The 23,511-nt window shown below is 35.9% G+C and overlaps 1 protein-coding gene across 10 annotated transcripts in view; it reads right to left on the reverse strand.

Moving 5' to 3' along the window:
• Positions 1-23,511, reverse strand: part of DOCK3 (dedicator of cytokinesis 3) — a 504,793-nt gene that overhangs the window by 261,700 nt on the left and 219,582 nt on the right. The window lies entirely within an intron of this gene.

Below are 23,511 nucleotides of genomic sequence, written 5' to 3' on the forward strand. Positions count from 1 at the left end.
AAATTACTGCATAAAATATTTCAAAACCCAGTTTCTTAAAAGCATCAAAGAGCCAACAATACAATAAAGAATTATTAAGCCAAATTTGAAAGAAAGTAAAAACCCAAAGAAAGAAGCTAAGCAACCTAACTCCATTCCCCTAAGGGCAATGGCTAATCTAGGCAAAACCACAGCACTGAGCCTGTTCAGGCTAGAGACACAACGTGATGTGAGAACTCACCCAAGTGAAAGGTCTAATGGGAGACACTCCCACATTAAACTAGCACCTCAAAAGACTACACTCTGGATATTGAGAAACTAGAAGTAAATCACATTACTCCACAGGACTGAGGAGATGGTCTACCACTACAGAAGATGAGAGTAGAGAACCTTTTCCCTAAAGGCTGTAATCACTATTTTAGTGCTTTTCTGTATATTTGATGTTCAATGTACATCCTGGTGTAGGCCAAAAAACCTCAACTTTATTTGTTATAAGTGGTTCCAGACTAGCATTCCTAGATCTAACAAAATTAAATGCAAATTCTCTCCAGAGGAAGGCTCTTCTGCTTTAGTCCTCAAAGTACCACTATAAATAAAATTTCAAAACAATGAGCAATATAGCCAAATATCCAAGCACCTCAGGTACCAGGGTAAAACCAGTAGCAGAACATCAAACATCAAAAGCAGACTTAAGTTACTGGAATTATCAGACAGATTGTAAAACAGCTATGCTCATTATATTTAGAGGTGGCAAGTAGGCAGCTGGATATATGGGTCTAAATATCAGAAGAGAAGTCAAAGCCAGAAATACGTTTCTGGTAGACACTGGTAGAGAGACAATTAAAGCTGTGGGTATGACCTAGGAAGAGAGTAATGAGAAGAAGAAAAGGGAGTGTAGGACTAAGCCTTAAGGAACTCCAACATTTAAAGCCACTGGAGTTCACAGAACCACTTTGGATCCAAACCTATACCCAATTCCCAATCATTTTGAGGCCTATGCACCTAAGATTTTACTGGGTTCCTATGTAATAAACTAATAACATTACTTATAATAGTAACTGAGAAAGTCTATTCCTGACAACTGGAAAACCTAAATAGTATGATGAACTTTGTTTTCCTTTCATGTATCAAAAGTTATGCTACACAAAACCATCTACAATCTTCTGAATATCCATGTACTTTCACATCCTCATGTTCCTTCTGCTTGGAAAACTTCCCATTTTCTCTACTAATGAGAATTCTAATTATCAATGAGATAGCTCATAATTCTGTCTTTTGGTATCCTTTTTATCATTTCCAGACACAGTAATATTTCCCCCACCCCCACCTCTACTTCCTAGAGCCCTTTCCTCATATCTCTTTTACAGCTCTTATCACATAGCCCTATTACCTGTGTACTGGTCCCTTTAGTAAGAACAAGAGCTTCCTGAAGGCAAGGACTACATGTAAGTTATCTGCAAGAATAGGCGCTAAAATATTAAATGAAATGTGTAGTGAGCTTATTAGTTGGCAATAGTAAAAAGACAGAAAATTTCCAGGTAACACTAAAACTAACCCCATTTATAAAAGTACTTTTAATCTTCATTCCCACTTTAAATTGTCATTTTTTGTCACTGAATAAAATATGGTCACATGAACATCCAGATTAAATTAAATGTGCATATCAGTGATGTGTATTTTATCATTTAGATTCTAAATATGTGGGATTTTAGTATTTGGTGGCTACACATAGACACAATGAAAATCTCTTTTAATTATCCAAGAAAAAGAAGCTATGGGCAAACTGTCAGTATTTGTCATTATTTTAACAGTCATGAGTATGAATAATATATCTCACCTAAACACAGGATTCTAGTCAACAAAGTCAATGAAAAAAATTCATTATTTTTCTAGTTTCTGAATATGATAGTTAAATATATTAAATGAATGAGGTTACTCCTATAACAGCAAGATAATAAAAATCGCTTTGAAAAAGCTCAATCTTGAAACATTAGGACTTTAGTTCAGTTACTCAGAAAAGCAACTGGACAGCAAGCCGTACATTAATATATTTCTTTTATTTAACCTTAACCAACATGAAAATTAATTTTAAATGTAAGACTCTAAGTACTTCTCTAGTGTATTCTTGCACAAATAAGCCATAATATAGTTATTTTCTCTTCAGCTAGAGATAGGGGGTAGAAGGGAGAAAAGTAAGAACATGGGACTAAGGCAGAGTTGGAGGAGTTGGATTGATAATATACTCATTATGTGGCCTTGAAGCAAGATTTTCCTGCCAAAGTCATGTTTCTTTTACCTGTCAAAGGTTTTTACAGCACTCTGCAAGCCAGTACTCTTTACACTGCATCCTATTAGTCAGTCATAAAATCTACCTAGAGGGTTGGGATAAGCAACTACTTTAAAATAAACCAGAAAAATAAAGATAAATAAATAAAAAGAGGAAAAAAATAAAATAAACCAGAAAAAATCATAAGAGTGCAATGTATAGAAAAAGTATTGTTTTATTACTTTATAAAACATTTTATTCCTTTATACTTGTTTCAGTGTATCTCTGGGTATGTCTGTGTTTATTTCTTATAGATATACTTGTATACATAAATTTTTTCTATATATGTGTATTGGGTTGCAATATAAAATATATTTATTTTTTTAAAGATTATTTATTTATTTTAGAGAGAGTAAGGGTGTGAGAGGAGGTAGGGAGAAAGAGAATTTGTGAATAGAATCCCCACTGAGCGCAGAGCCCAGTGTGGGGCTCAATCCAGGACCCTGAGACCATACGACCTGAAGCAAAACCAAGGATCTGCTGTTCAACTGACTGAGCCATCCAGGCGCCCCACAAAATGTATTTCTAACTGTGGGTTGGATGCAAAAATTTTACAGTCACCTGACACCAAAAACACTCATTAAAAATGAGCAAAGGACCTAAATAGACATTTCGCCAAGGAGGACATAAAAACAGCTAACAGACACATGAAAAAAATGCTCAACATCACTGATCATTAGGAAAATACAAGTCAAAACCACAATGAGATACTACCTCACACATGTCAGAATGGCTAAAATTAACAACTCAGGAAACAACAGATGTTGGTGAGGATGTGGAGAAAGGGCAACCCTCTTACACTGTTGGTGGGAATGCAAACTGGTGTAGCTGCTCTGCAAAACAGCATGGAGCTTCCTCAAAAAAGTTAAAAAATAGAACTACCCTATGACCCAGCTATTACACTACCAGGTATTTAAAAATGCTGATTTGAAGGGTCACATGCACTCCAATGTTTATAGCAGCATTATCAGTAATAGCCAAATCATGGAAAGAGCCCAAGTGTCCATTGACTGATGAACAGATAAGGAAGATGTGGTATATGTATACTATGGAATATTATTCAGACATCAAAAAATGAAATCTTGCCATTTGCAATGATGTGGTTAGAACTGGACTGAATTATGCTAAAAGGAATAAGTCAGTCAGAGAAAGACAAATACCATGATTTCACTCATATGTGGAATCTAAGAAACAAAACAGATGAACACAGGGGAACAGAAAGAAAAACAATAAGACGAAAAAGAGACAGAGGCAAACTGTAATAGACTCTGAACTATAGAGAACAAATTAGGGGTTGCTGGAGGGGAGGTCAGTGAGGGAATGAGTTAAATTGGTGATAGGTATTAAGGAGGATACATGCTGTGATGAGCACTGGGTGTTATATGTAAGTGATTAATCACTAAATTCTACTCCTGAAACCAATACTACACTATATGTTTACTAATTTGAATTTAAATAAAATCTTGGTGAAATAAGTCAATCGGAGAAGGACAAACATTATATGGTCTCACTCATTTGGGGAATATAAAAAATACTGAAAGGGAATAAAGGGGAAAGGAGAAAAAAAGAGTGGGAAATATCAGAAGGGGAGACAGAACATGAAAGACTCCTAATTCTAGGAAACGAACTAGGGGTGGTGGAAGGGGAGGTGGGCGGGGGGTGCGGGTGACTGGGTGACGGGCACTGAGGTGGACACTTGACGGGATGAGCAATGAGTGTTATTCTGTATGTTGGCAAATTGAACACCAATAAAAAATAAATTTATAAAAATAAATAAAATCTTTGAAGTAAATAATAATAATAAAGGACATATTTGCTACAGATTTAATATATCAATCCTACCAATGTGTACTCAACAGCAGAAAATCAGTATCATGGTAAAGAGACTATAAGGAAACAAAAGGAATTAAGAATGCACATATCTGTTGACATATAGCCCTTATGGGACGTAATCACAAAGAGAAGCAGCAGTCTTTGCTAAAACATTATAATGTCTATGGCTGAAAAAGATGAAACACCAAGATATTCAAAATGGACTGGAGAATAAACAAAAAGCAGAATCAGAACTATAAATATAGAGAACTGACAGTTGCCAGAGGGAAGGAAGGTGGGGAGAGAGGTAGTATCAGTGAAGGGGAATGGGCTTCCAGTTAGAGAATTGTTAAGTCATGGAAAGAAAAGGCGCTGCATAAGGAATATACCAGATAAGGAATACCATAAGGAATATATAGTATTTTATTAATAGAGTTGCATGGTGAGAGATAGTAGCTACACATGTGGTGACTATAGCATAAGGTATAGACTTGCTCAATTACTATATTGCACACCTGAAACTATGGCATAATTGTGTGTTAACTATACTTAAAAAAAAATAGACTGGAAATTAGAGAATGTTGCCCAGAAAATGGACAGAGTTAGTATGTGGTTGCTAAGCAATGAGTTTCCAGGCTGTAGCACTTTAGGATTACAGTGTATTGTTTCTATAAATGATACTTTTCCCACAAATCAAAGTACTATGCTTGAACAACTTTTGGATCCTTCCATAACACCCCTTCTTGTAAGATATAAGCCTAAGCTTAGATTGATATAAAGAGTTCAATGTAAATGTATACTGTTTCTATGATATGTACTTTAATATGCTCATAAAGAGTTTTTTTAAAGATTTATTTATTTATGATAGACATAGAAAGAGAGAGAGAGAGAGAGGCAGAGACACAGGAGGAGGGAGAAGCAGGCTCCATGCCGGGAGCCCGATGCGGGACTCAATCCCGGGACTCCAGGATCGCGCCCTGGGCCAAAGGCAGGCGCTAAACCGCTGAGCCACCCAGGGATCCCCTGCTCATAAAGATTTTTAATGCTATTCTTTTAAAATATAAAATGTGCCATATGTAAGGCAGAAGCAGAAAGAACAGATCTAGCATAATGTCAAGAGAGAAAACCCCAAAGAATGTGGTTATTCAGAACATCCAGAAAGGCAATGCAAACTGTATTTGGTTCATTTTGAAATCCCACAAGATATTCTAATAAGAGTGAAAACCAACCTAAGAAAGACTGTATCAAGACCATGTCACTCTGCAATTGGATGAGGACAGAGTACAGTGTGTGTGTGAATTAATCACATTTGCATATTTGACCATGGAATTTATAGTGTCCAAACTCATCTTCACAGTTGAATATGGAATTTGTCATTCTTGAAGATACATGTCACAGACAAAATCAAAGAGGATTAAAGGGGTTTACAGTAAGGAGGAAGGAATGGACACAATGTAGAAGGGTTTTGTTTTAGATTGTAATTCCACATGTGCATAGTTTTTAAAATAAAGACTTTTTAATAACAGTTTTAGCTTCACAGCAAAATTAAGAGGAAGGTAGAGATTTCCCATATATGTTCCTCCACACGCATAGCCTCCCTCATTATCAAGGCCCCCACCAGAGGTGGTACATTCCTTACAAATGCTGGCCCTACATTTACACATCATTATCATTCAAAGTCCATATGTACAGAAGGGTTCACTCCTGGTGTTTTATGTTCTGATCTTCATTATTTTCATTTTTCTATTTACTTTACATTCATATGCTCTTCTTCCTCCATTTTCTTAAAATGGATTCTGAGATTACTGAGGTCATTCTTTTTTTTCCTAATTTTTTAAATAATAAATTTATATTTTATTGGTGTTCAATTTACCAACATACAGAATAACACCCAGTGCTCATCCCGTCAAGTGCCCCCCTCAGTGCCCGTCACCTATTCACCCCCACCCCCCGCCCTCCTCCCTTTCCACCACCCCTAGTTCGTTTCCCAGAGTTAGGAGTCTTTATGTTCTGTCTCCCTTTCTGATATTTCCCACACATTTCATCTCCCTTCCCTTATATTCCCTTTCACTATTATTTATATTCCCCAAATGAATGAGAACATACACTGTTTGTCCTTCTCCGATTGACTTATTTCACTCAGCATAATATCTTCCAGTTCCATCACGTTGAAGCAAATGGTGGGTATTTGTCGTTTCTAATGGCTGAGTAATATTCCATTGTATACATAAACCACATCTTCTTTATCCACTCATCTTTCGATGGATACCGAGGCTCCTTCCACAGTTTGGCTATTGTGGACATTGCTGCTATAAACATCGGGGTGCAGGTGTCCCAGCGTTTCATTGCATCTGAATCTTTGGGGTAAATCCCCAACAGTGCAATTACTGGGTCATAGGGCAGATCTATTTTTAACTCTTTGAGGAACCTCCACACAGTTTTCCAGAGTGGCTGCACCAGTTCACATTCCCACCAACAGTGTAAGAGGGTTCCCTTTTCTCCGCATCTTCTCCAACATTTGTTGTTTCCTGCCTTGTTAATTTGCCCCATTCTCACTGGTGTGAGGTGGTATCTCATTGTGGTTTTGATTTGTATTTCCCTGATGGCAAGTGATGCAGAGCATTTTCTCATGTGCGTGTTGGCCATGTTTATGTCTTCCTCTGTGAAATTTCTGTTCATGTCTTCGTGGATATATCTTGCAAGAAGTTACTGTGGCCGAGTTCAAAAGGGGTGTTGCCTGTGTTCTCCTCTAGGATTTTGATGGAATCTTGTCTCACATTTAGATCTTTCATCCATTTTGAGTTTATCTTTGTGTATGGTGCAAGAGAGTGGTCTAGTTTCATTCTTCTGCATGTGGATGCCCAATTTTCCCAGCACCATTTATTGAAGAGACCTGTCTTTCTTCCAATGGATAGTCTTTCCTCCTTTATCGAATATTAGTTGACCATAAAGTTCAGGGTCCACTTCTGGGTTCTCTATTCTGTTCCATTGATCTATGTGTCTGCTGTTTTTGTGCCAGTACCACACTGTCTTGATGACCATAGCTTTGTAGTACAACCTGAAATCTGGCATTGTGATGCCCCCAGATATGGTTTTCTTTTTTAAAATTCCCCTGGCTATTCGGGGTCTTTTCTGATTCCACACAAATCTTAAGATGATTTGTTCTAACTCTGAAGAAAGTCCATGGTATTTTGATAGGGATTGCATTAAACATGTAAATTGCCCTGGGTAACATGGACATTTTCACAATATTAATTCTGCCAATCCATGAGCATGGAATATTTTTCCATCTCTTTGTGTTTTCCTCAATTTCTTTCAGAAGTGTTCTATAGTTTTGAGGGTATACATCCTTTACCTCTTTGGTTAGGTTTATTCCTAGGTATCTTATGCTTTTGGGTGCAATTGTAGATGGGATTGACTCCCTAATTTCTCTTTCTTCTGTCTCATTGTTCGTGTAGAGAAATGCCACTGATTTCTGGGCACTGATTTTGTATCCTACCGTGCTGCCAAATTGCTGTATGAGTTCTAGCAATCTTGGGGTGGAGGCTTTTGGGTTTTCTATGTAGAGTATCATGTCATCAGCGAAGAGGGAGAGTTTGACTTCTTCTTTGCCAATTTGAATGCCTTTAATATCTTTTTGTTGTCTGATTGCTGAGGCTAGGACTTCCAGTACTGTGTTGAATAGCAGTGGTGAGAGTGGACATCCCTGTCTTGTTCCTGATCTTAGGGGAAAGGCTCCCAGTGCTTCCCCATTGAGAATGATATTTGCTGTGGGCTTTTCGTAGATGGCTTTTAAGACGTTGAGGAATGTTCCCTCTATCCCTACATTCTGAAGAGTTTTGCTCAGGAATGGATGCTGTATTTTGTCAAATGCTTTCTCTGCATCTAATGAGAGGATCATATGGTTCTTGGTTTTTCTCTTGCTGATATGATGAATCACACTGATTGTTTTACGGGTGTTGAACCAGCCTTGTGTCCCAGGGATAAATCCTACTTGGTCATGGTGAATAATTTTCTTAATGTACTGTTGGATCCTATTGGCTCGTATCTTGTTGAGAATTTTTGCATCCATGTTCATCAGGGATATTGGTCTGTAATTCTCCTTTTTGGTGGGGCCTTTGTCTGGTTTTGGAATTAAGGTGATGCTGGCCTCATAGAACGAATTTGGAAGTACTACATCTCTTTCTTTTTTCTAATATAGACATCTAGTGTTTAAGTTTTCCTCTAAGTACTGCTTTAGCTGCATCCCACAAATTCTAATATGTTGTGTTTTATTTTTTATTCAGGTCATTTATCTTCTCATTTCCTTTTTAATCCTTTAAAAAATTTTTTTAGTCAGATGTCCTGTTTATTCAGGTTCATAAATCAGTAATCACAGAACTGTATCCTGATAAGTCCTGCATATCCCTCTTCTGCCACTGTCACCAACAACCTCATCCCTTATTTCCTTTTTCTTTCTTTTTTGTCTCATGGACTTTTTAGAAGTTATGTGTATTTTTTCCAATATTTTTGCAATTTTTCAGTTATGTTTCTATTACTAACTTCTAATTTAACCCCACTGTAGTCAAAGAACATACTTTGTATAACGTAAATTCTTTCCATTTTATTAACACTTGTGTTATGACCCAAATGGCTTACTCTGTTAAGTGTTCTGGGTGTACCTGAAAAAAATATGTATTCTGCTGTTGTTGTGTGAAGTATTTCATAAACACCAATTAGATCAAAGTTGGTCAATACAGTTATTCAAGTCTTCTATAATTCTTACTAGTTTTCTAATTGTATCTAATTATATTACTGAGTGAGAGAGAGAAAGGTACTGAATTGTTACTGTAACTGTACATTTGACTATTTCTCCTTTCAGTTCTAGGATTTTCTTCATGTATCTTGAAGCTTTACTATTAGGTACAAGAATGGCTGGGTAGGACTCTTACATCCTCTTGATGAACTGATCTCTTGATATAATAAAATGACTCTCTTTATCCTTGGTAATATTCTTTGCTCTGTAATCTACTTTGATATTAATATGGCCATTCCAGTTTTATTCTGATTGTTTTCACAGAATATCTTTTTCTATACTTTTGCTTTTAATATATTTAAAGTTGGATCTGTTGGGGTGCCTGCATGGCTCAGCTGGCTAAGCACCTGACTCTTGATTTTGGCTCAGGTCATGATATTAAGCCCCAAATTGGACTCTGTGCTGGGCATAGAGCCTGCTTAAGATTCTCTTTCTCCCTCTCTCTTTGCCCCTCCTTCTGCTTGCACACATGCTCTTTTACTCTCTCAAAAAAAATTAAAAAAATAAAGTGGATTTGTTATAGGCATCATTAGTTGGGCTTTTTTTCTTTCAAGATTTTATTTAAATTAAAGTTAGTTAACATATAGTATAGTATTAGTAAGGTTAAAATTTAGTGATTTATTACTTGCATATAGCACCTAGTGCTCATTATAACAAGTGCCCTCTTTAATGCCCATCACCCATTTACCTCATGCTCCCATCCACCTCCCCTCCAACAACCCTCAAGTTTGTTCCCTATAGTTAAGCACCTGTTATGGTATGCCTCCTTCTCTGTTTTTATCTTGTGCTCTTTTTTTAAAAAAAAGATTTAATTATTTATTCATGACAGAAAAAGAGAGAGAGAGAGAAAGAGAGAGGCAGAGACACAGGCAGAGGGAGAAGCAGGCTAAATGCAGGAAGCCTGACATGGGACTCAATCCCGGGTCTCCAGGATCATGCCCCAGGCTGAAGGCGGTGCTAAACCGCTGGGCCACCGGGGCTGCCCCATCTTACTTTTTAAATCCAATTGACAATCTCCATCTTTTAATTGGGGTGTTTAGACCATTCAACCTCTGCCATTTAAATTGAGTGTTTAGACCATTTACATTTAGTATGATTATTAATATGGTTGTGGTAAAGATTTACCATTTTTCTATTTGTTTTATATTTTTCCCCACCTAGTCTATGATTCTCCTTTCTTCTTCTCCTATTTTGGATTAATTGGGAAATAGTCATGATTTCATTTTATCTCCTATATTGGCTTACTAGTCATAACTCTTTGTTTTATTATTTTATTTTTTAAAAGATTTGAGAAAGAGAGAGAGAGAGAGCAGGGAGGGAGGGACAGAGGGAGAGGAAGGGAGAAAATCTCAAGCAGACTCCCCGCTGAGCCAGAAGCCTTACTGTAGAGCTCAATCTCACAATCAAGATCATGACCTGAATGGAAATCAAGAGTCAGAAGCTTAACCGAGTCACTCAGGTGCCCCTGCTTTGTTATTTTAGTGTTTGCTTTAGGCTTTATAAATATTTATTTATGTTAGAGAGACAGCATATGTACACAAGTTGGGAGAGGCAGAGGGTGAGAGCCTTCAGCAGACTCCCTGTTGAGCATGGAGCCCCCTGCGGGCCCGATCTTATGACCTATAAGATCACAATCCATGAGATCATGACCAAGAGTCTGATGCTTAACTGACTGAGCCACCCAGGTTCCCCTGACTTAGGCTTATAGCACATGTCTTTAATTTACCACAGCCTATCTTCAAGTGATATTATATCACTTCATGTAAAGTATAAAACTTTACAAAAGCATAGTAGTACACTTCTATTTCTCCCCTCCCAGCCTTTATTACTATTGTTATTCATTTTACTTACACATATGTTATAAACCCCACAGTGCACAGTTAACATTTTTGTTCAAACTATCAGTTATCACTTAAAGGCATTAAAGTAACTAAATTGCTGTTTGAAACTATTTTTTTTTCCATTTTGAGTCTGTTAATCCCATCTAGTTTCAATTTTACCCCAAACGCTGAAGTTTTCATCTCTAGAAATTCAACTTGTGCTTTTTGTATCTTCCATGTACCACTAAAGTTTTTGAACATACTAAATCTAATTGTAACAACCATTTAAATGTCCTTGTCTTCCAATCCTAACATCTATGTCAGTTCAGGGTTGATTTCAAATGATTAATTACTCTTCTTTATAGATCATATTTGGGTCCTGGTAATTTCTATATTTCTTTTTTTCTAAGCTTTATTTATTTATTTATTTAAGAGAGAAAGACAGTGTGTGTGTACAAATGGGGGGAGAGACAGAGGGGAGATGGAGGAAGAGAATCTCAAGTAGACTCCATGCTGAGTGTAGAGTCCAAGGCAGAGCTCAATCCCACAACCCTGAGATCATAACCTGAGCCAAACATAGAGTCAGATGCTCAACTGACTGAGCCACTCAGGTGCCCTGGGAATTTCTACATTTCTATAAATATTCTTGAGTTTTATTCTGGGACACAGTTAATCATTTGGAAATAGTCTGATCTTTTCAGGTCTTGCTTTTATGATTTATTATTTTCTGTGTTCAACCAACAGATAATAATTCCACACACCTGAGGTAAAACCCTCCTGAATAGTCTACCTAATGTTCCATGAATCACAAGTTTTTTTCAGTGTGGTTAGTGAGAATAGGCACTATTACCAGTACCATGTGTCAGATACTGTACTATAATCCAATCTTATGATTTTTTTCTCCAGCCTTGAGTAGTTTCCTCACATGTGTAAACTGGTCATCACCTTGCTGATTACTCTTAGGGGACCCTCTGAAGATATCTAGGATTTCTCCTCTTCCTTCTTATTCTGTCCTCTTCTCTCTCTGTAGCTCTCTCCTCTTAAGTACCATTACTTGACAACTTTGGCTGTCTTGTTCTCACCAGATCTCAAATCCTGGAGTCCACTAGGCTCCACTTAAATTTCACCTCCCTGTGATGCAATGTGGAAACTCTTTTAAGGCAGTAAGCTGAGATAATCTTAGGGCTCACCTTATATCTAGTCTCTCAAAAGTCACTATTCATTGTTGTTTGATGTCCAGTTTCTTTATATTTTGTCTGAGTTGTTGTTCAAGTGAAGGATATATAGAGTCAGTTACTCCATCTTGGGTAGGAATAGACGACTACATTGATTTTTAAATGTTAAACTAAATCTGTATTTCTGAGATAAACAACTCTTGGTCATGATGTGTTATCTTTTTTATATAGCTAGATTCAATTTGCTAATATTTTGTTTCATGTCTAAGTTCATGAACTAAAATAGATACAATTAATGCCACAAGGGGAGGGATAACACTGCCATCCCATCATATTTACTATAAGTAATTAGAATGAGAAAAGCCTAAAGACAATCACAGAAGTACAAAGCTTATGTAATACTTTAGAGATGCTGATAAAAGCAACTCAGAACTTGCATGTAATATAGTATGGGTACATTCCACAAAATATTTTACAAGAGTATTTAACAAACAATGTATTTAAAAAGCTAGTTTGATGCATTTAAAATTGAGATTAACAAAGCTATTACATAAAAGGGGGAATATTTATATACTCTATGACTACAAAGATCGATATACTCTATGACTACAAAGATCTATAAAAGAATCAAGTAGAACACAGAAGGTATCAAAGCACAAACAAAGAAGAACAGGATTTTAGATAGATATATATAGAATATCCGTATCCTATATATATCACATATATGATACACACACAGAGAGCCCTGGTCATTAGCCATATTTTCTGAGCTACAGATCTCACTGGATCTGTCTCCTTGCATAATAATAGTATTTTCCTGCAAGCCTTTGAGTTTTAATAGAAATCTGGCTTAAATATTGATAGCATATATGGATTTATTGAAGATCTGGTAGTGTCGGCCATTCTTGCTCTTAGAATGAACTGGATATTCTCTACATCTGTCTAGAAATATAACTGTTTCCCATGGCAGGTATCATTCTAAGCCCCCATGGAAACTAGGAAGTGAGAAATAAAATCTCATACAAAAGAATTCCATAGACTTCACAAAATTCACCCTGGTGTGAAAAGTGGAGAGAGTCACTTTAATACCAAGATCAGGGCACCTGGGTGGCTGAGTGGCTGAGCATCTTTGGCTCAGGTCATGATCCCAGGATCCTGGGATCGAGTCCCACATTAGGCTTCCCATAGGGAGCCTGCTTCTCCCTCTGCCTATGTCTCTGCTTCTCATGAATAAATAAATAAAATCTTTAAAGAAAAAAAAAACAAGGTCAGGGAATTATATAACAGTTTTTAGCTATCAGCTGAGGAACCTTCACTCAAGCACACATTATAAATCATAACTTTAAAAAAATATACCTTGGAAGTCTTTTGTTGACATGGGTTCTTGTTAGGTGGATGATTTCAAAGACTTCTAGTAGTTATATACTATGGACTAAGCAAAATTATGCTTTAGATTTCTCTCCATAAGAAATGAGAATGGAGAAACATTTAAAAGATCCTAGTACCTTTCTATTAAAATTCTGAGACCATTTCATACACATTATACTGAATGGATCAGAAGTGTAATAAGAACAAAGGAATGAATCAAGATGGTAAGAGGATAAATTATATCCTGCAATGCTTGTACTGCCTTTGGAAGAATCATATTCACCCTAAAATAAATGTTAATTGACTTTCATTTCATTTAACCTTCAGATAAATAAGATGAAGTCTAGTTAAAGCCATACTACTATGATCTCATCTTTGGTCCCTGGGAAAACACAGTGTGTTCCTGAGTTAGTAAACTCAGAGTTTTTGAACTTGTTCTTCCTCTGACAAGACCACTTTTCAGATACTGCCATGGTTCATTTCCTCACACTCTTCAAGTTTCTGTTCAAAAGTCACCTTATCCAGAAGGCCTTCTTTCACCACTGTTTATAAAACAGCAATGCAATATTATCCCTAACGTTCTTATTTCTCTCACCTCATTCTTTCATTCCTTTGCATGTAACATCATTTGATATTTTACCATATTTACTTGAATCTAAGATACCATCCAGTGTAAGTCACATCACTATAAAAGAAAAAAGGCTGAAAATTATAAGGGGTCATTAACTGGAAGATATTTTTTAATTTCTTTGACAAGCTAACCTGAAAATTTATATGGAAATGCAAAGGACCCAGAATAGCCCCCCAAAAAAATCTTAAAAAAAGAAGAACAAAAGTAAAGGACACACACTTCCAAACTGTAAAACTTACTATTAAACTATTGTAATCAAGACAATGTGGTGCTGGCATACAAACAGGAATACAGAACAATGTGACAGAACTGAGAGTCCAAAAGTTTTCCCTTATCATACTTGTGTTATATTAATTTTTTACTATGGAGGGAAATTTCAGTCTTCTCAACAAATAATGTTGGAACAATTGCACATCTATATGTAAAAAGATTAGACTTTTATCATATACCAAACAAAATATTAATTCAAAATGGTAATGGGGGACGCCTGGGTGACTCAGTGGTTGAGCATCTGCCTTCAGCTCGGGTTGTGATCCTGGAGTCCTGGGATTGAATCCTGTACAGGCTCTCTGCAGGTAGCCTGCTTCTCTGTGTCTCTCATGAATGAATAAATCTTTAAAAACAACAACCACCACCCGAAATGGGTAATTGGTCTAAATTCATAAAACTTAAGAAGAAAACATACAGCAAAAAACAAAAACAAAAACAAAAAAACAAACAAAAAAAACAAACATATAGTGACCGTGGGTTAGGTAAAGAGTTCGTAAATATGACAACAAAGAACAACTCCTAAACAAACAAAAAAAGATAAATTGGATATTAAAACTAAAAATCTCTCCACTTCAAAAGACATTTTAAGAAAATGAACAGAACAGCCACACATTCTGAGAAAATAATTGTAAATCATGTATCTGACTTTTAAAAACCTTACATAGAGAATATATAAAGAACTTTTAAAAAATGTTATTTAGTTGGAATATAGTTAACATACAGTATTACCTTAGTTTCAGGTGTATAACATATGGACTTGACAGCTCTATACTTTATGCTATGTTCACCAGAGTGTAGCTACCCTCTGTCACCATACAACACTAGTACAATACCATTGACTATATTCCTTTCATCTCTGTGACTTATTCATTGCATAACTAGAAGCCTGTACCTTGCATCCCTCTTCACCCCTTTTCCCCTAGCTCCTGATGCCCCCTTGCCTCTAGCAAGTTCATCCTCTGTATTTATGGGTCTGTTTTGGTTTTGTTTCTTTTGTTTATTAGATTACACGTTAAGTGAAATCATATGGTATTTGTCTTTGACTTACTTCATTTAGCATAACACCCTCTACATCCATTCATGTTGTCAAAAATGGCAAGATCTCATTGTTTTTTACGGCTAACATTCTTTTGTGTGTATATATGTGTGTGTATGCGCACATGTGCATGTGTATACACACATATGCACTACATCTTTACCCACTTAAATATTCATCTACTGATGGACACTTCGCTGCTTCCGTATCTTGGCTATTGTAAATAATGCTGCAATAAACATACAGGTGCAGGGGCCTCTGACTCTTGGGTTTCAGCTCACATTGTAGTCTCAGGGTGGTGAGATCAAGCCCTGGGTTGGGCTCTGTGCTCAGCATGGAATCAGCTTGAGATTCTCTTTCTCCCTCTCCTTCTGCCCCTTCCCCCATATGCATGTTCTCTAAAACAAATAAAATCTTTAAAAAAACATATGGATGCATATATCTTCTTGAATCACTGTTTTCATTTTCAATTTCCACCTAGTAGTGGAATTATTAGATCATATTATATTTCCATTTTTAATTTTTTGAAAATCCCCCATGTTGTTTTCCTAAGTGGCTGCACCAATTTATATTCTAATCAACAGTGCACAAGGGTTCCTTTCTATCTCCTCACTAACATTTGTTATTTGATACCAGCCATTCTGACAGGTGTGAGATGACATCTCATTATGTTTCTGATTTACATTTCCCTGGTGATTAGTGATGTTGAGCATCTTTTCATGTGTCTGTTGGACATCTGTATGTATACTTTGGAAAATGTCTATTCACATCTTTTTTCCATTTTTAAAATCAGATTAGTTTTTGAGTGTTAAGTTCTTCATATATTTTGGGTATTAACCCCTTATTGGATATATCATTTGCAAATATCTTCTCCCATTCAGAAGGTTTCCTTTTTGTTTTGCTGACAGTTTTTTGCTGTGTAAAAGCTTTTTATTTTGATGTAGTCTCAACAGTTCATTTTTGCTTTTGTTTCCCTTGCCTCAGGAGATATCTAGTAAAAAGCTGCTGATGCCAATGTCAAAGAGATTTTGCCTATACATTTTACGGTTTTAGGTCTCACATTTAGGTCTTCAATCCAGTTTAATTTTGTGTTACGTTGTGAAAATATGGTCCAGTTTCTTTCTCTTGTATGTAGCTGCCTAGTTTTCCCAGAATCTTTTATTGAATAATCTGTCTTCCTCATTGTATATTCTTGCCTCCTTTGTCACAGGTTAGTTGACCATATAAGCATAATTTATTTCTGGACTCTGTTCTGTCTCATTGATCTATTTTTGTGCTAGTACCATACTGTTTTGATTACTATAGCTTTGTAGTACATCTTGAAATCTGAATTTTTTAAAATATGTATTTATTTAAGAAAGAGAGAGAGCAAGGGGAGGGGCAGAGGAAGAGGGAGAGAAAGAATCTCAAGTAGACTGCCCACTGGGTGGGGAGCCCCATGTGGTGCTCAATCCTACCACCCTGAGATTATGACCTGAGGTGAAATCCAGAGTCAGATGCTTAACCAGCCACGCCACTCAGGTGCCCTGAAATCTGAAATTTTGCTATGCCCGTCTTTGTTCTTCTTTCTCAAGATTCTTGGGCATTCAGGTATCTTTTGTGGTTTCATACAAATTTCACAATTATTTGTTCTAGTTCTGTGAAAAATGCTATTGGTATTTTGATAGGGATTGCATTGAATCTGTGGATTGTTTGGGGTACTATGGAATTAATATTGATTCTAGTAATCCACAGGCATGGGATATCTTTACATTTGTTTCTATTGTCTTCAATTTCTTTCATCAGTGTTTTATAGTTTTAGGCGTACAGGCCTTTCATCTTCTTAGTTAAGTTTACCCTTAGGTATTTTACTCCTTTTAGTGCAATTGTAAATGAAATTGTTTTTTAATTTTTCTTTCTGCTACTTCATTATTAGTGTGTAGAAGTGCAACAGATTTCTGTGTATTAATTTTGTGTACTGCAACTTTACTGAATTCATGTATTACTTCTACAAGTTTTTGGTGGAGTTTTTAGGGCTTTCTACGTAGAGCATCAGGTCATCTGCAAATAGTGACAGTTTTACTTCTTTAACTATGTGGATGCTTTATAAAGAACTTTTTCATATTAATAAGATGGCAAAGAACCCAACAAAAATTGAGCTTAAGATTTGAATGGACATTTTACAAAAGAAGATATATGAATGGCCATTAAGCATTTGAAAAGATGCCAAACACCATTAGCCATTAGGGAAATGTAAATCAAAACTGCAAGATATGCCATTTATAACATAGATGGACACAGACAGTATTACATTAAGTGAAATGAGTCAGAGAAAAACAAATAACATATGTTTTCACTTATATGTAGAATCTAAAAAACAAGGTTACCTCGGTGGCTCTGTCAATTAAGTGGCTGCCTTCAGCTCAGGTCATGATCTCAGGATCCTGGGATCAAGCCCTGGTTGGGCTCCCTGCTCAGCAGGCAATCTACTTTTCCCTCTCCCTCCACTCTTCCCCTTGGTCAAGCTCGCTCATGCTCTCTCTCTGTCTCTCTCAAATAAATAAAATCTTTAAGAAAGAATCTAAAAAAAGAAGAAGAAGAAACAGCAGACCAATCAATCTATAAATACAGAGAACAAACTGATGGTTGTCAGAGGGGAGAGAGGTGGGAAGATGGGCAAAGTAGGGGAAGGGGAGTGGGAGATACAGGTTTCCAGTTATGGAATGAATCACTCACAGGAATAAAAGGTACAGGATAGGGAATATAGTCAATGGTAGTACAACAGCATTGTATGGTGACAGATGGTAGCTACACCTTTGGTGAGCAGAGCATAATGAATAGAGAAGTTGAATCACTATGTACACCTGAAACTAACATAAACATAATGTGTCAACTATACTCAAAATTTTTAAAAAAAACAGCAAAAAAAAAACCCCAAAACACCAAACCTTATAATAAGATACTATTTCTCACCCACCAGAAGAGCTTTGATTTTTTTTAAAAGGCAGATGATAACAAGTGCTGCCAGAAATATAAAGAAAATGAAACCCTCACACACTGCTAGTAATAATGGAAAATGATACAGACACTGTGGAAAAGTTTGGAAGTTTCTTAAAAAGTTAAACACAAATTTACCCTATAACCAAGAAATTCTACTCTTAGGTATCTAACTCTACCCCAAATGAACATGTCCACAGAGAGACATGTAAATAAATGTTCACAGCAGTATTATTCATAATAATAAAAAAAAACGTACAATCCAATGTCCACCAACTACTGAATGGATAACAGAATGCACACATAGAATGGGATGCAATTCAGGATTAAAAGGAATGAACTACTGATACATGAATGATACAATGAAATATTGATACATGCTACAATGTGGATAAACTCCAAAAACATTTATGCTAACTAAAAGAAGCCAGATACAAAAGGCTATGTATCACAAGATTCCATTTAAATGAAATGCCATAGGGCAAATATACAGAGAAGGAAAGCAGATAAATGGTCACTCGGGGCTTTGTGGGAGTGTGGATTGATTATAAATGGACATGAGGGACGTTCTTGGAGTAATGGAAATATTCTAAAGCTGGATGTGGCGATGTTTGCACTACTCTGCAAATTTACTAAAAATCATCTAACTGTATACACAAAATGGATGACCTTTAAGATATGTAAATTATTAAACTATTTTTAAAAAAGCTTCCCAATTTTTTTCCCCAATTTTTGATTAATCAGAAATATGAAACACCCTGTTTTTCACAATATATTAAATACATTTCTTGTTTGTTCATTATCTGTTTTCCACTATAGAAAGTGAGCTTTGAAAGGACAGGGACTTTATCTTTTCTGTTAACTGCTGAATCCCCAGCAGCAAGGCAGGGCACTGTAATTACTGAACATCGAACAATATGCTGAAATGTATTGAACATTTAATATTCATGAATGAATACATGAATTATTGTTTTCCTCTGAGAAGAATATCAAACATGTATGATGCTCTGCATTGCCCACTATTAATCCCATACCCTTCTACAAGTGTACCCCGAACAGTGATTATCAAAGACTTATATAGGTATTATCATAGTTGATCCTCACAAAAGCTTGAGGACACAAAAAAGATGAGAGAGAACAGAGACTGGGACGGACATGTTGGTCTTGAGCCACCTCTAGTACATCTGGGCAAATATCACTAACAAGCCAATAGGCAGCTAGAAATAAAGGGATGCTGTTTAGTGGCGTGATCTGGCTCATCGCATCTTGTGACTCATCATTTTTGTGAAACCACAAGTCTGAGTGAGCAGAGGCAGTGTATACAGGAAAAATTAATGTGCTCTTCTTTCCACAGAAAGCAACTTAGTCAAGGAGAGTTTACAAGTAGAAAAATAACATAATAAGAGTAACATAAATAGTTAGAGGAAAAAACAAACTAAATCTTACCAGAGAGGACGAAATTTCAAATGACAGAATATGGGACTGGATAGAAAGAAGGGAAGCTGAAAGTCCTATCAAAGGAAGAATTGCTACAGGTAAGAAAATATATGGTGCCTGCAGGGTAGGAGAAAAAGAGAAGAACAATCTACAGAAAAGAAAAATAAACTGAGAGTCCATAAAATTAAAAAAAAAAAACAACTTGAAAATAAGCTTTCAGAGAGACAAAAGAATAAAGTAAGGAAATTATAGAGTGAAAAGTATGGTTATGTTAGGTAATATGTAATTTAGAAATCCTTCTTTTTAAATTTACCTAAATGAAGTAAAAAAACAAATGAGGAGAACCAGAATTATTCTCACACCTTGCTCAACTGCATGTTTTAATACAAATATTTAAAATGTAATAAAGATATTTAGGGAATAATACAAACAATCTGTCATGTATCAGAAGGTTTCTGGATGAAAATTTGAAAGTCTCCATCTGGTGTATTCTGATATTCTGTCTGGCGTTCAACAATGTAAGCATTCCTTAAAATATTTACCTGAGCGCCACAGATTTGGTAAACAGAAATGCTATTTGTCTTTAAAAAAAAAAAAAATCCCTCCCTAAAATACATTGTTCTACTTTAACAATGTGTTGCTATGGAAGTGCTCAGAATGAGGAGATAAAAAGCCAGTGCTCTGTTTTTAGCCACACCAAAGGGAAAAGTGTCCCAGCATTTGGTTCTGACAGATTAGCAGTGTTATTTTCAGAATAAGGCAATCCTAAAATCATCCAAGATTTGAAACGCCAACTAGGTAATGTTAGATTACAGAGGCTAAAGGAGTAACTAGAAATGAAACCTAATGCTCATTAAATGTCAGTTTTTAAAAGCAAGTGATTTTATATTAAGTTTCAATTTGAAGCCAAATTGAGTATCAATACCCAGCTATAAAAATTTTCTTCTCTGTTGACAGAAAGGTTTTCTTTCCATGTTTACACAATAGCTATTTATTTGCAATATTATGAATCAAAATCTTAAAGTTTTAAACATTTGAAACAAATCTAGAAATATTAACGAAAAGGTTTAGTACAATATTACAATTTGTCCACTTCTTAGAAGTATCCAGATGTTTCAATGAAAACTGATTAACATAAAATACCAACTTAAAAAAATCCTTATAATTAATAGTTAACAAGAACTGTCAGTTTGTTCAACTTAAGTGAAGCATGGAAAACTTGGGAGTCAAAGTAGAATACCCTATTCTATTTCCATTTTGCCTACTTATCTAATTAGAATTTATCTCCTTCAGCTGATTATGATACTCTTTATTCTCTAATTTTCAGTTTCCATATCTATAAAACAGAAGCAGAGGGTAAAAAAGCAATCTTCCTTCCCCAACTTCTTAAACATAGTAAAGATAAAGTGAAAAAATGAACACCAAGCACTCAAGCTCCAATATACCAACCACATATATGGCAATATTATCATACCAAAATTCAACCTGTACTTCACAAAATCAACTAGGCTAGTTGTTTTTATTCAATTTCAAATCACAAATAGCTGAAATGAGTTAAGCCCAACTCTGACTCACAAAGGTACGGATAAAGAATCTCTGAAGACTCCGGGAATCTTCCTCTGACAATGTGTGATTCTTAAAATAACCTGTATGCACCAACATAATCTTGCAATCACTAGTGCATGGGTACTCAAATTTTTATTTTTTATTGGAGTTGCTCTCCAACCATGGACTTTTTCCTATTCTCACATATTTCCCCAAAAAATCTTCCATAAAAGGCAATTTGTTGTTTTTAAAAATTAGTGTCTTTTTTACTGGTTTCTAAGAGATCATTTATGACTAAGGATGTTAGCCATTTGCCATACATTGCAAATGAAATACCACATTTTCTCGTCAATACTTTACTGTGATGTTTTACTGTTTGGCTGGACAGAAGTTGTATATTGAAATATAATGTTCTGCCTTCAAATTTTCTTTTAAATTCTGAACAAAATACAAACACAACAGTCGCTGATGGACTGATGAGCTTAAAAAAAAAAAAGTAGTGTATAGGAAATATGCAGCTGTCCTCAGTAAAAAGTCAGAATCATAGTCTAGGCAGGCTCAGCTGTGGATGAAGTCCCATGAATGAGTAAATACTGATTTGAAATGATAATCTGCAGCACTAGTGTCATCATCCTCAGAGGGCATGGAAAAGCTAACAGCAACATACATCAGAGTCATCATTTAGAGCTGGGAGTAAGGGTAACAGCAAGAAAATATATGCAGCTTCTAAAAGCAGGTTTCTTAAAAAAAAAAAAAAAAGGTCTTTCTTTAGGAGAGAATTTTGAGAAAAACAGGCATCTGCTTTCTTGGAAATACTCTTTTCTATGAACAACAATAACAATTTCTTAGCCCCCAGTTTAGTCTTTTGGGGAAGAAACAAATTTATACCCTTTGAACCAGTTCTAAAACTGTTGTGTTCCTCCAAGTTTTTGATACCTACCTTTTGGAACATCTAATACTTGAAATAATCACTTCCAGCTCCTTTTAGGTAAAAACATTTCCCAGGAATTAGGAAAGTATTGTAATATTTTAGGCATTTTAAATATGCTGCTGTTGTAACTCAAATTCACAAAAAGCAAGTCTCAGAAGTGGTTATATTACATTGAAAGAATGTCCTTGGGTATAACTTGCTCACCCAATGCTCTGCAAAGAGGACATGCAACCCCACTGGGGCTGCCTCTGAGAGAACTCAAGCTTCCCAGCCAGTCCATCACTGTTTGCCTGAAATATTAAATGCATTTCTACTGAAAGTGTGTTTATTTTTTTTTAATTTTTTATTGGTGTTCAATTTACTAACATACAGAATAACCCCCAGTGCCCGTCACCCATTCACTCCCACCCCCCGCCCTCCTCCCCTTCTACCACCCCTAGTTTGTTTCCCAGAGTTAGCAGTCTTTACGTTCTGTCTCCCTTTCTGATATTTCCCACACATTTCTTCTCCCTTCCCTTATATTCCCTTTCACTATTATTTATATTCCCCAAATGAATGAGAACATATAATGTTTGTCCTTCTCCAACTGACTTACTTCCCCCATGAAAGTGTGTTTAATGAAGACTAATAACTCAGCCCAAACTACATTAAACAGGATGCCCTTTTTCACAGAAACTTCAATTTTACAGAATGTCAGAAATGAGTGCTGTGATATAACTGCCACAGTTCATAGAGGTATCCAAGGGTAAGTACAATGGAATCAAGTGTTAAGGCATCATAGCAGTAATGAGGTCCTAGGTTTCATTTTTCTCAGTCTTATTTTAGAACTGTGTAACTCCTCATAGTTTTCATAAAATGTCCTTTCTCAAGATTAAAACAAGACAACAGCTTAAAATGTTCTTAGTAAAATTATGAATGATTACTATTAAAGAATTATAGGACAACCCAAACAGCCTTAGTGATCCTAATATGAATGAAGGAAAAGTTCTAAAAACAGATTAGACAAAATAATACATCTTTAAATAATCGTTTACATCCACTCTTCTATGGACATAGATCAGGACCAAATGGTCACCAGTGGATCAATATTTCAATGTCATTTTTACTCTGATAACTGCCCCTAAATTGGTTTAAAGTAAAAGCCATTATGAAGTCCATAAAGAATTCATATTGGAACAAGATACTGGTTTTTTATTTGTGAATTCACATGAAGTCAAATATGGAGAAGTAATGAGGATTATTTTTACAATGTACAAATACAGTGAGTCTTTCTGGGATTTGCTTAGAGACAAGGTTTGAGGCAAAAAGAACACCTCAGATTTGTTCACCCATCAACTCCCATCTAGTAAAACCCAGGAGAGGAAGCAAAAAGGGAGGTAGCATGTTACCATGTCACCTTAAGTAATTTCC

The sequence above is a fragment of the Canis lupus genome, chromosome 20, assembly GCF_011100685.1.
Source record: "Canis lupus familiaris isolate Mischka breed German Shepherd chromosome 20, alternate assembly UU_Cfam_GSD_1.0, whole genome shotgun sequence".
Lineage (NCBI taxonomy): Eukaryota > Metazoa > Chordata > Mammalia > Carnivora > Canidae > Canis > Canis lupus.